General features: G+C 36.1%; 1 pseudogene; it reads left to right on the top strand.

Moving 5' to 3' along the window:
* LOC132271367 (plastid-lipid-associated protein, chloroplastic-like) overlaps positions 1 to 5,610 on the top strand; it is a 61,662-nt pseudogene extending 56,052 nt beyond the window's left edge.
* Positions 5,611 to 14,427: the final 8,817 nt, after the last annotated feature.

Genomic DNA, 14,427 nt, shown 5'->3' with positions numbered 1-14,427 from the left:
AAACAGGGCAAACTCAAAAGCATCTACCACAGCTAGACTTGCAGGTGGAGGATTTGATGGACCAGTTGCAGGAGTGGAGACACTTGGAGCTGAAGGGACCTCAGGATGAGCTTTCACCATCTCAGCGAAAAGAACTTCAGCTTCCTGAGCCTTCGGACCCTCATCATAAGGGAAAGACACTCCCATATGAGCATCAGAAGCCTCAAGGTCTGTTGTTTTTTCCTGGGAACCTTGATTGAAGCCGGACCTGAAGGCCTTGGCGCTAGATAAGCACACCAAACTGGAGTAACGACCTTGCATCTATCTCTCTGTAATGATGCAGGTGCTAAGGGCATCATTCAAACGCTAGACTTCAGCCTCCAACGATTCCACTTTTGCATCAGAAGCAGCCAGACGTTTCTTATAAACATCCCGAGCCTCATATACAATTTGTGCATTTGCAATGGCATGGGATGCCTTCTTCTCAGAATTGCTGAGATCTTTCTCAAGCTTCTGAATGGAGAGAGATTGAGCCTCAGCAGTGGCACAAAGAGCCATGATGTGATACAGGCCCTGCGTTATCAAGATAGAGACAATATCAATGTAAGAAAATTCCTAAGATAATTATGACAATGGAAAAGAAGGAAGGAGCAAACCTCTATGGCTCGAACAGGGGCAGATGGAAGTAGTTGTTCCAATCCCATTCTACCAATAATTTCTTCATCCTTGGGGAGCCACATTCCCCGAGCAACAGCCAGCGCTGCAGATGGGTCAGTGATCATAGAATCACCAACATGGAGGATGGACTTGTCAGCCCTCGAGAAATAAGGAGTCCAAGGTGCCCCGGCCTCAGCAAGGATGTAAGCACTGACCTTATTTTCAGGGTTAATCTCTTCAGCTTTCTTCCCTTTGCTTTTTTGGTTGGAAACACCCTTGGGTTTCATGGTTGAAGAAGAGTTTAGCCTCGCCTTTTTGTTCAAGGGGACTTCGTTAATCTCCTTCTCCTGTTCGTTTGAGCGCAATATAGTCAACGAGGCATTCTCTGCAGCCTTCCTCTTCAAGGCTTCAACCCTTTATTTTTCTTCCTCAGTCATGGGGAAGCTGTTGAATGATGGAAGTGAGAGGTCCATGAGATCAGCGGCTATAGCTCTGAAAGCAACTGCTTTAAGATTTGCAGAAGTAAGCAAGTTCTCAACCGAAGGAGGGCCCTTCTAGGAAGGAAAGCCTCTTTTTGGCAACCGAAGAAGGAAATGTTGCTGAAAAAACACCAAGAAACTCATAAATATATCGAAAGAATAAGACTCGACATGGGAAACAGCCAGAACAATCTTCATGAAGAAAGGGGGGATGTTCTATACCTAACTTCCCGAACTTGTGAGGGATTGGGAGTTTGCTCGATTGGGGCACGGCCCATCTCCTTTTAACGATTATCATCCTTTCTTTCCACTTCTTCTCAGAAGTAGGGAGGTTTATACATATCCTTTGGTGTAAGGGGGAGGTGAAAAAGAAACGACCCAGTTCGGTCCCGTGCTTAGAAATGGAATAAGTAATCAGCAAGTCAGCCAGAGTCAGGTCAAGACTCTCCAGCCATCGGCAAATGAGGAGTGCCGAGATTACTCGAAGGAAGTTAGGGATTACTTGCGGGGTGTAATCCCTAATATGTTAAAGACTAGGTGGTAGAAAGGATGAAAGGGGAACCTAAGAGTGTTGAGATGCCCAACAGAGAGGAGCAACTCGTCTTCTCTGACGCCTTCGCCGGCGCAAAAATCGGCGCCCTTGGGGTATTCCGCAATTTCTACCCCTTCAAGAATCTCAAACTCTTCTATTACAGATTCAATGGAAAACGGGATACGACGAATATATAAAATTGCATTCTTTTCTTCCTTAGTGAAGATATTGTCTGACCCAGAGGTGGATGTTTCAGCCTGGATCGGGGAAGCATCCAGCTGATTAACCGAGTCATTTACAGGCTTAAGGAAGTTCGAAACCCTAGAAGGGGGAACCCTAATGAGATTAGGGGAAGACGAGGGCGTGGACTCAGAATCTACGATCTCTATACGCTCAGGAGTAGTCAAAGTACTCATAATGTAAGATTGGAGAAAGGGAAAGAAGAACTAACCTGGAGATATGAGAGTATGAAGAACGCAGTAGACAGAATGAGCACACTGAGAACAAAAGCGAGTCTTGAAGAAGCCCTTGAGTCAGAATAACAATAGACGTGAATGAAAACGCCTCGTGCGAGAATGGCAACTACACGACTTCAATTCCCCTTTAATTAGGAGTCATAACCCAATTAAAGTGGAATTGGGGGCAAAGTGTGGAGGGAAAAATTATCCTAATTAAAGGGGAATTGGGGGCAAAGTGTGGAGGGAAAAATTTCCCTCCAATAAGAATAAGACACGTTACTATTATATAAATCTGCATTTAGGTAATCTCAGAAGCCCATCCGGATCAAGCCCAAGTTACGTTGTGCTTTAACCCATTATCATTTATGTTGGGCCTCCAAAGCCAGACAAAAGTACCAATCAGCACAACATCACCGCTGTTGAAGTTTTGATCCATTAGTCAAGTCACTTACACCAAACCGCATCCGGCCCAAGTATAATTAAATATGGCTCAGTCCTATTTAACAAAGGAGTCAACCCGGAAGGAAAGTTTTTATACAAAGCAAATTCTACATAGGAAATATCATACAATGAAAAGAACTCTGTTTGTAAATAAAGTCATTTATGGAAAGAATTGGAGGATAAGCAACGCGAGTCCTACCATAATTCTACCAACTTTTGTGTATAAATAGAGGCCTAGACCTCCAATAAAGGGGCAAGTAATTCAATTCTTCTATAGACACTGTTCTTGTTTATTCTTATTGTTTGTTGAGTGAGTTGTATTATTTTCTTTCGATCGTAATTGGTTGAGCGAAATTTTACACTTACATTTGGTCTTTCACTTTCTTCATTATTTCAAATATTTTGATTCAAGTTCATAAGCTTTTTCTTTTTTTCCCCTAATTATTATTTTGAATTAATTATGATTTATACTATTGATCTGTATGTATAGCAACAATGTTCTTTGAAAATTATTCGTGCTGTTTTATTTCTGACTCCAATTATAGATATCATAAAAGTGGTTGTAGGGATGGATGGAATTCACCTTCGGCTGGTCAATTTGTTAAGCTTGTTTTGGACTTTGCTCAATAAGCTAATAGGGCTAGCCCAATTTACATAGTTGCTTCCATTGTCGGGTCTGGTACCTGGCTGTTTTTGGTTTCAAACACGGGCAAAGCCAGGATTTCAGTTTGAAGGCCCTGTGTAAAAAAATTGATTGAATAAGGAAAATTTAACTCATGGGAACGTACCCCTAGTAGGTCCAGCCCTGACCACAGTGAAGCAATCTTATCGTAAAAATCAAAGCAGTTGGTGCCGTTTCAATCACATAGCAGCCACTTAGTAAGTTAAGCGAGTGAGGTGTTTTCAACCAACCTTACGTAATTAAGTTAGTATTTCAACTTGTATATGACCCTAATTTCTCTAAAATTTGTATGTGGAAGTATGTATTCCCTAAATTCTTAAATTGTAGAAAATTTAAGTAGAAGTACAAAAGTTGAATACAACCCAAATTTAAAGTGTTGGATGGAATGGAAGTATGGGCACTAATAATTGAAGTAGAAGTACAACGGTACAAATTAGTAGGGTCCAACAAAGAACTACTACAATTCATCATGATTAATGCCGTGATATGACCACCCTATCACATTTGTCTGATGAATAATGCATTACTCTTTCTGTCTCAAGTTAAGTATCCTAAAATATGAGTCCCGGTTTCTAACAGGACACTTATTTTGAAACAGAGATGTACAATTTACAATTAATTTAGCTCGCATCTTGAGATATTTTGCACCTAGCAATATTTGTGATTGATAGATGTGTGTTGTATATTCCCTATGTACAATAATAGCAATAGTATTTTTGTTTGTTAATAAAAAATAGCCCAGACAAGGACCATCTTTACGAAAACTGGAAATAGCATACATGAATGGTACTTTGGTTCGGACCATCTTTATGATACTTATGTATCTATCTAGATTAAATGGGATATAATTACAAATTAATTCATTTTTCTTGCTATAATGTTTAATCTTGGATTGTTGTTATTGGATTTGATAATGCATGGTTAAATTATTGCTATAGAAGAGTCCATAAGGAACTTCCAAATTTTCAGATCATAACTACTATGAACGGTAAAATAAAAAATGAAGTCTGGAAATGGCACAATGGATTAAGGTGGTTTGAAACAGGACTCAACCAATTTTAAGTCTTCTTTATTATTTCTTAAAATCAGTTTAGAATTTACAGGATGAATGGCCAAAATCATGGTTATCCAATAAGAAAATTTGATATCCAATGTACAAATATTTCATGTTGATAATTAACAAAGATACAATTTGAATTCTACAGTAATTGTCTGCGTTACTCTGCATTTTTATTTTGTTAGTCTGTATTATTTTCTAGCTATGGTGATTCTGAATGATTCTCTTTTCGGCATTATGAAAGTCTGGTCATAGATGATAAGTAAACTATTCATATATTTCACACATCAGTGTTGCCTCAAGATAACTGATAACAAGGGTTTCAGCTGCTTAGGAAATAGGGCTAAGATGGAAGAACTTACCTGTATGAGGTATCATTGAAGTCACGAGAGTGTTTTAATGTATAAAGTCAGAAACAATTCGAGTGAAAATGATAGTTTTGAGTTAAAAATGACCTTATTTAAGGTACATTTGAAGTCACAAGAGTGTTTTGATGTATAAAGTTAGAATCTTTGAATGAAAATGATAGTTTTGAGTTAAAAATGACCTTATTCAATGTAATGAGAGTGTTTTGATGTAGAAAGTTAGGAACTTTGAGTAATTCTTATACAGAGATCGATCTTGAAGAGATTGACAAATTTTATGTGGCACTGCAGGTACATATCGTTTATAGGATTGTCCTCTTTGTTGTCGAGGGGAGCACTGCCACTGGTGAAGGTGGAGGAGATATCAGAAACCTTTGACACGGAGAATTCCACAGTCCAGAATTCTGTCCTCTATGCTACTACTTCAATCAATTAGTACCAATGCGAAATTTGAAATACAAAATCCCAAGCCAGTGCAGGTTTGTTCTATCCATGATCTTGTATTCTTTTATTGTTGATCGATCATATAAAAAGTTGCTTAGAATATTTGTCTTATGGATCACTTCTTGAATACATTGCCTCACTTTAGTGATTTTGTTTTCAATGTTAATTTTTTTTTTTAATTGGTTAATTCAGATCAACATTGAAGAAGGCATCATCGGAACTCCTCAGTTGACGGACTCCATTGTCTTACCAGAGAATTTGGAATTTATTGGGCAAAAGATTGACCTTGCACCCCTCAAAGGCTTAATCACTACTGTCCAAGACACAGCTTCTTCTATTGCAAAGACCATATCTTGTCAAGCCAACAACCACTTAAGTTCTCAATCTCCAACAGCAATGAAGAATCATGGTTACTGATTACATATATACCTTGACAATGATCTTCGGATCTCAAGGGGAGATGCAGGCAGTGTGTTTGTGCTCGTCAAGGCAGCCAGCCAACTCTTGACACCTTAAACTTTGAAGCAAGTTTTTTTAATTAATGTGTTCAAATTTTTTTCTCTGGGCATGTAATATTGTACATATTGATAATGTGTTAGATTGGTTTTAGAAGTTTATGTATAGCAAAGTATTGTTTCTATTAGAGCCTAAAATGGAGCAATTTATGTAAATTCAAGTTTAAATCCATGTGTGTAGTGTGAAGGTCTATTAGTCCCTTTTGATTGCGGCTAAGTACCAATATTTAGTTGGTGAACGAGATGGAGATGGAATGACTGCTCTGCAACTTCTTGCATGCAATACTTCAGCATTCAGAAGCGGGAATAAAGACAATTCCCTCAAGCGATTCATCTACTCTTGTATGATTTTTTTCTTGTAACTTAAGCTTCATGGACTTTGAGCTATAATTTCATTCTTTTCATATAAGCTTCATTTGTTATCCCGAGACCAAGTGATGCAAGCAATCTAAACTTGGGACCTTCCTTTTTTCTCTTTCCCTTCATCTTCTAGGCAACAAATAGAGCAATAGTATCTTTTTACACTTCCATTTCAACATTGCCAGTAGAAGATTCCTTTAATTGTTCCACCACACTTTATAGAACTCGTCCATGTCCCATGTGTTGGGATATGTGTGCCCTAAAATAGCAAATTCTTATTTTGGATTGTAAAAATCATGGTTCTTTATCTTAATATTATTATTAAAGCATTATACAATTGGTGAATGGAATGTATTATTTTTCGATTCATTATGGAATTGATTATGTCCACTTGATTACAACATATGTTTATATATGTATGTAATGGCAATTAATACTAAGTTATAAATTAGTAATCATAAATGGTTCAAACGCGGCAATTATGGATGGATATTTAATTAGTTAAGACTTGAACCGAGTCCACGATAGATTAAGATATATTGCGAGAGCTGTCGTATGCAATTGCTCTCTATCACAGTCATGGCTTTTGACTCTCAAGCATGAGAGAAGTATAGACTCTTTTATTAATTAATAATTACTTTGATTTGTTCGGCGAATGCCTTGGGATCCTTAGATCGACACTTTGGGTAGTTATGTAATTAATAGTTAGAGTTTTATATTCTCAATATTTGCATCAGTGCTATTTGTATTTATTTTGTTTTGATTATGGTTGATCACAAATTAAATTCGAAGGCCTTCGTATATTTTAGACAAATGTTTTCTATATATATTTATTTAGAAAATTACTATTTTTGTCAAATAAATATTTTATTATGATCGAGGTAGAAATAATCAAAGGTAACAAAATAATTATCTTAATTATGTTGTCGGATTGATGACTTTAATTATCCGATAAATAATTATGTATAGAGGGGTCAAAGTGCAACATTGACTTAGAGGTTATTTACTATTTAATTGGAGTACAATTAATTTCTTTTAGTGGAGTAGAAATTAATTTATGAATTAATTGAATTAGGTCCATGGTTTAATGGATCAGACCAATTATTAATTTATAGGAGCCAAGAAAATAGTAAGCCCAAAAGGATTCTCACCACTAGCCCAAGTTGATATTAGAGTCCTGTTAGAATTAAGAAAGTTGAAGATGGAGAATGATCTAATATTTCCTTTTCTTATTTTTATTTTGCCCATATATACAGGGGTCCATGTATATTTTAGGTGTAACTTTTAGAACAAGAAAAATGAATACATTCTCTCTTTAGATTTTAGGGTTTGTTTTCTCTTCTAAAGGAGGCTACCACAAGCCTTGATTCCAAGATCATTCATCAAGGCATATTGGTGATTCCTAAAGGGAAGATCATAATCAAGAAGAAGGAGAAATGATCTTGCTAAAGGGATCTACAATAAGTGAGAACATTCACTTTAGAGGAAAGATTAAAAGGTTTACTCAGACCTTGGATGTAAGTATTCAATCTGTTTATTGAATAATACAACACCTTTTATTTATTTTTGCATAAAACTTATCTCTATGTGATGAATCAAGATCCATGATTGCAAATCCCTCAAAAGTTTTTAAAAACTTGCACGTTTCCCAACAGTGGTATCAGAGCATGGTTTGATTCATTACTAGAGATCATGTGTTTACCAAAATCATCTTCATGGATCCAAATTATATATACATATATATATATTTATTGATGTATATTGATGTATGATTTATTATGTTGATATATATTGATACATGATGATGTATGTATAATTGTGAATGGATGATGATGTGTGTTTGGGCCATGGATGAAGCTTATAGGTATATTGAATATAATTTTATCTTTGGATGAATGTAATTAAGACTTTGATTTAGCTGTTTGAAAGTTCAATGATGTAATTTAGTTTTTTTCATTATATTTCAAATTGTAAGTATTTATTAAAGCCATGTAATCTTCATCAAATAATACTATGAAGCTTCAAGAAGGTCCGAAAAGGTTAAATTATGCTTCAGTAATTTTCTGAATTTTTTTAGGCTTAATTTAATTTTCTGGAATTTTTTGGCCTTTTTCCGGTGGCCGGAGCATCGCCGGCGGCGAGAAGAGGCGTCGGAGGAGGCTGAAATCAGGTGTATTGCATCTATGGTGGACCTGGTGCGTGAGAAGCACGCGCCAGGAGCTAAAGATAAAAGAAACTTGCTGGCGCATGCATCTCACGCGCCAACCTAAGTCTCTTGCCTTCCACGCATGTGCAGGTGCGTGGAGGCGCGTCCCACGCACCCCAAGCGCGTGCCAGCGCGTGGGGGCACGTGTCTTGTCGTGCTGCATTCCCCAGGCGCATACGAGCGCGTGTGGGGCCCTCCAGGCTTGTTCCAAGCGACGTTTTGCTTCATCAAACGCGTACCAGCTTTCTATAGGTGTTTACAGACTGTTGAAGGACGCCCGTACAGCAAGCATAGTATTTAAATGTTAAAAGCTGAATCCATTGGCCATTTAAATTGCTTCTGTCTGTGGTTTACTTATTTATGTAATGCATGGAATAATTTAATACTGATTATAATTGTCCATGCATTAGATCCATGATTTTTATCTAAATGGCTTGATTTATATTAATTATATTATGAAGATAAATTGGATTGAATTGCTATTTAATTTGAGGGCATTTATTGGAAAATGAAAATTTATTTTTTGTAAACTATTTTAAAAGAATGCCTCAAATTAAATATTAGTGAATCATTTAAAATCCATATATTTTCTAAATTTAATTGGATTAAAATCAAGGCGTTTTGCATGCATTAAATCATAAATAGAAAACCCTAGTTATATATGATTAAAAATTGAGTGGGAGCGGAAATTTTTATACATTACCCCATGGCCTTCATAATTATAACCATTGTGATTAAATCTTTAAAAATAAGGCCACACGCATGATTTAAAGATTAAAATCAAGGCGTTTTGCATGCATTAAATCATAAATAGAAAACCCTAGTTATACATGATTAAAAATTGAGTGGGAGTGGAAATTTTTATACATTACCCCATGGCCTTCATAATTATAACCATTGTGATTAAATCTTTAAAAATAAGGCCCCACGCATGATTTAAAGAGTCTGGATTACAAGAATGGTTATCTCACAAAAATATATTTATTAAATGACCATTATAGTTAGATCTTTAAAAATAAGGCCCTACGCATGATTTAAAGAAGTCTAAGCTAATAATGGCAATATATTTAATATTTGATTTTTCGTTGGAGCATTAATTTCGTTATACACTCAATCTAAAATCAATAGTATTAGCTCCCTAACGGAGTGGTCTATACTAGGTGCTTTTAGAAAGGCTAAACTTAATCGGGAATTATTTCATATATAGATAAGGCATTGTCTAAAGAGATATGGAAATAATGAGTTGTTCTCGTCAATAAGTAATAATGAATTCCGCCAACCGGATAAGTTTTTGGCATATTGATTGTCCGATTTTTCATGCAATGTGGTTAAGGGACCCACAATTAATTAATTATTTTATTCTTGCATGATTATTTTTATTCACTTTATTTATTGTATGAATGCTTTTATTTTCAGATTTATTATGACTAGTCCATTCAGTCCACTTGCAAACATACTAAAAGAAAATCGATTAACTGGACCTAATTATATCGATTGGAAAAAGCAACTAGATATTGTACTCACATATAAGGGGTTGAATTATGTGCTTACTACTCCCAGACCTTCTCCACCTTTGCCTGAGGATCCTCCTGAGGAGCATGAAGTTTTTAAGAAATGGAATAAAGCAGATAAGATGACTAGGTGCTACATTCTTGCTTCACTCTCGAATGTACTCCAAAGTCAACATCTTCAATATCTCACTTCTGCAGACATCATGCTTAACCTCAAGGAAATGTTTGGGTAAGTTGGTAAGAGTGCACGCCAAAATGCTATGACAAACTTGATGACCATCAAGATGGTCCAAGGTACTTCAATTCGGGAACATGCTTTAAAAATGATTGGTTTTCTAAATGAACTTGAGATCCTTGGATGCAACTTGTATGGCGAACTTCAGGTTGATATGATTATCGCTTCATTGTAAGACTCATTTAACTCTTTTAGGGTTAATTATTCTATGAATAAGCTTGAGTATTCACTCGCTGAACTTCTGAATGAGTTGGTAACCTTTGAAGGGATAATCAAAAGTAAGGGTGCATCTATCAACTACACAGTCTGCTGGACCATCCACTTCTAGGCCCAAGAGGAGGGGCAAGAAAAAGAAGAATGATGGTGCCAAAACTGTGGTTGTGCCAAACAAAGTAATCCAAAAGGATAAGGGAAAGAAGAAAGTGCGGGTTGGAGGCGAAAGAAACTGCTTCCATTGCGGTCAACCGGGTCACTGGAAACCTAACTGCCCAACACTTCGCACGTAAGGCAAAGGAAAAGGTATATTCATTGTTGAGGCATGTAATGTGATTGAATCTATAGATTCTTGGTCTAGATTTTGGAGCCACTAATTATGTTTTCAATTCATTGCAGGGATTTCAAGAGTCCAGAAGCCTCAATGAGAGATATAATTGCATATGGGATCTAATGCCAAGGTGGAAGCTAAAGCAATGGGAGTGGTTCATATACAGCTTGATAGTGGGAGTAGTCTTATTTTAGAAGATTGTCTTTATGCACCAAATGTTAGGCGCAATTTAATTTCAGTTTCTTCATTGGTTTGCAAAAACTATATTTTTACTTTTGAAAAAAATATTTGATTAAATTAAATGGTTGTGTTATAACTTCTGGTGCATTGAAAGATAGTCTATATATTTTAACCCCTAGCTCATATCAAATGCAAAATTATGAATTAAATGCAACTTCATCTAGATTGAATGTTAAAAGAAAAGCAGTTTCTCCAAACTCATTATATCATTGGCATCTACGATTGGGTCACATCAATTAAAATAGGATTCAAAGGCTGGTTAAAGAAGGTTTATTACCGTGTGAGGCAGAGGAGCCTATGCCAACTTGTGAATCCTGTATTGAAGGAAAGATAACTCGAAGGGCTTACTCAGCCAAAGGTTATAGAGCCAAAAAACAATTAGAGTTAGTACACACAGACGTGTGTGGTCCCATAAACACCCAAGTGAGAGGAGGGTTTGAATACTTCATCACTTTCATTGATGATTATTCACGTTTTGGATATATTTACTTAATGCAACACAAGTCAGAAGCTTATAGAAAATTCCGTGAGTTTCAGGCAAAAGTGGAGCGTAGATTAGGTAAACTTATCAAAACACTTCAATCTGATCGAGGAGGTGAATACATCTTGGGGGAGTTCAAAGACCATATGGTCAATGAGGGTATTGTGCGCCAGTTATCCGTACCTGACTGCCCTTAACAGAATGGAGTGGCAGAAAGGAGAAACAGAACTTTGCTTAACATGGTTAGATCTATGATGAGTTTTGCTACATTACCTCTATCATTTTGGGGATTAGCCTTAGAATCAGCGATGTACATCTTGAACTGTGTTCCATCCAAGTCTATTTTAGGAACACCATATGTGATACCCCTCGGATCCGAGACGCGGGTTGATCAGGCCTAGGCCTGAACCCGAGGGAATATCAAACAATTAATATTTTAACGAACATGGAATACAAAATAATGAATTAAAGAAATAAATAATAACGCTGAACGAATACTAAATAATAAAATCCTTAAATCATAATAATAAAATCTAACTTCCCAAAACCTCCAATCCATACAACTCGGGAATCCATCTAGTGGACCCCTTATTAAAATCCCAAACTGAAACTAAAACAACTGAAGTAAAATCTAAAGCTAAACATAGAGAGTATTCTTACGTAGTCGGAGAAATGAGTGTCTGTATCTGCTCTGCATGTCCAAGCTCTAACCCTGGAACTGACGAGCACCTGAAAAATAAAAGAGTGGGTCAGGTCCACATACAAGTCCTATTCTACTACAATCCAAACAGGAATCCGATACACAGATACATCCTAGATAGACTCAACAATATCTAGAGTAGTCCATATATGTATATACAGTACACACTATAGGACGCTCGCTAGTCCAATAGGTCTGTCTCAGCCTGAATAGAAGGCAACATGCGAATACGCACCCTAAGGTGGGCATGAATACTTAGACCTACCAGGGAACAACACCTATGTCTAGTTATCCATCCTAGGTGATATACGCGCCCTAACCATAGTCCTGAGACTCAGGCTCATACCATGGCACATATATAATATATATATAAAGTCCGTACTCCTCCTAATACAAAATACCATCCATCTGTGTAGTGGTCTGATATATATATAACAAATCCATCCTAAAACCATAGTAGGTCATTCAATTCACAATTGATATGACTCAAATATGAGATGTACTTAACCTTTATGGTTAGTCCATAACTCAATCCAAGTTAGGTAGAACACAGTGTTTGAACTAGTCCATACCTAGTATGTCACTGTCCCATACCGGTACATACGATCCTCCAGATAGCATAGTTAAATAAATGACACTATTATATACATCCAACAACCATCCTTCAAAACATACATCAATATAAATTAACACATGTATATCAATACTAGGCAGTCATTAGAGAGCCTAAAAATCCAATTCCAATAATGTAAACAGCTAAACAAGTATAAGCGTTCACATCCTCCAAAATATCGATAAGCTGATGCAGTTGAATAGCAAAGTGAATATTAATTTGATCTAACACAAGCATGGTTAAATTCAGGTAATCTATGTTACTTATAATCCTATCCAAATATGATTAATTAAAATTAATTCATATAAAATAATCCTCCAAGTTCTAAAGTGTAAACTGATTAGCATTTGCAAAGCTCAACATGTAGGATCCTCCCCTAACTGTACACTGTCCATAACTTAATCCATTTATAAATCATTGTTTACCTATAATCTTAAAGGTCTAAAACAATAATATACATCATTTAGAACAATTTAACACAACTGTTAAACATTTAAACAACAAACTATCCCTTAAATAATTTATAAAAATTATTTATAAATCCATATTGCCCAATTCCTTTAATATAAGAAGTGTATTATGCTTCGTAAAATCCTCCAAAGTCCATTTAACCCATTTAGATTAATCAAAATAGGTTCCAACACAATTCTGGGCAATTAAAACTAAAATTCAAATCGCGGCCCAACTTAGTCGGCTCAATTGCCAACTGAGCAGGCTAAGTTCCTAACTTAGTCGACTCAGTTCCCAACTGAGCCGGCTAAGTTGATTCTGAAGCCGTCTTCTTCATCCGTTCAGCCCCTGTAAGCCCCAGAACTCCATTATTAAGGCCTCTAAGCTTCAACCTACGTCCCATACGTCTATAATTATTTTAACATGCAAAGATTTATCTTAAACAACAGGTATGCATCAAAACTTCCACAACCATTCAAAATAAGAAACTGAAACTAAAAACATATACCCTCTGTTTTAATCCAGTTAAGCATACATGATTAAATCAGTTTTAGCATGTATTTAAACCCCTGGAGTCTAGCTAGGCATGCACAGAATACAAATTAAAGGGAAAGAGCAAGAACAGAAACTTGCCTTTGAGTTTCAGATTTGAAACTCTAATCCATGTCTCTGAACTTCCAACTTTGTTCTATGCCTCTGTTACTCTTGGCTAACCCAGAAGCAACCCACTCCTTCCTCCTTGAGCCTCTCTATTAAACCCTCAAAGTTCCCTCTCTGTTGCTCTCTGTATTCCTCTCTGTAACTCTCCGTTTCACAGTATTCGTGAATACACTGAATAGGGTTTGTTTTGTAACCCTTGGCAGACATATGCTTATGTATTTATAGGTTTTAATCTAAACCCTACATTAAATCCTAAACCAATAACAAGTCGGCTCTAACCCAACTATAATGTATAACATAAAACCCTAATAATGAAGCAGCTAAATTACATTTAAATCACAAAGCCACATAAATAATTAAAACGCTAGAATATAATTAAGTTAAAAACAAAAGACAATTTAAATAACCAATTAAAATAATTCCATTAAAACCATAATAATAAAAGAAAATAAAACACCATTTAAATAAACCAATCCACAAGTAATTTAAACAACGCAAGACAAACAAGCATGTAATCGATTAACAATCAAATAATTAATTAAGTCCAACACACAAGCAACTAAACAATTTAAATAATTAAAAATTCAATTAAAACAATAAATTAAACACAAGGACTATCCTTCTGAAATTAGGGGTATTACACTGTATGAGCTATGGTTTGGGCAGAAACCTAATTTAAATCACATGCATATATGGGGGTGTCCAGCACACGTGCGTAAGAAACAGGCAAACAAGTTGGAAGTAAGATCAGATGCATGCTTATTTGTTAGCTATCCTAAGGACATTAGAGGTGGATTATTTTATAAACCCAGGGACAA

Source organism: Cornus florida, unplaced genomic scaffold (genome assembly GCF_030987335.1).
Source record: "Cornus florida cultivar Cherokee Brave unplaced genomic scaffold, ASM3098733v1 CherokeeBrave_3.0.0_Hap2_Chr01, whole genome shotgun sequence".
Classification (NCBI taxonomy): Eukaryota; Viridiplantae; Streptophyta; class Magnoliopsida; order Cornales; family Cornaceae; genus Cornus; species Cornus florida.
This window is presented reverse-complemented; position numbering and strand designations above follow the sequence as displayed.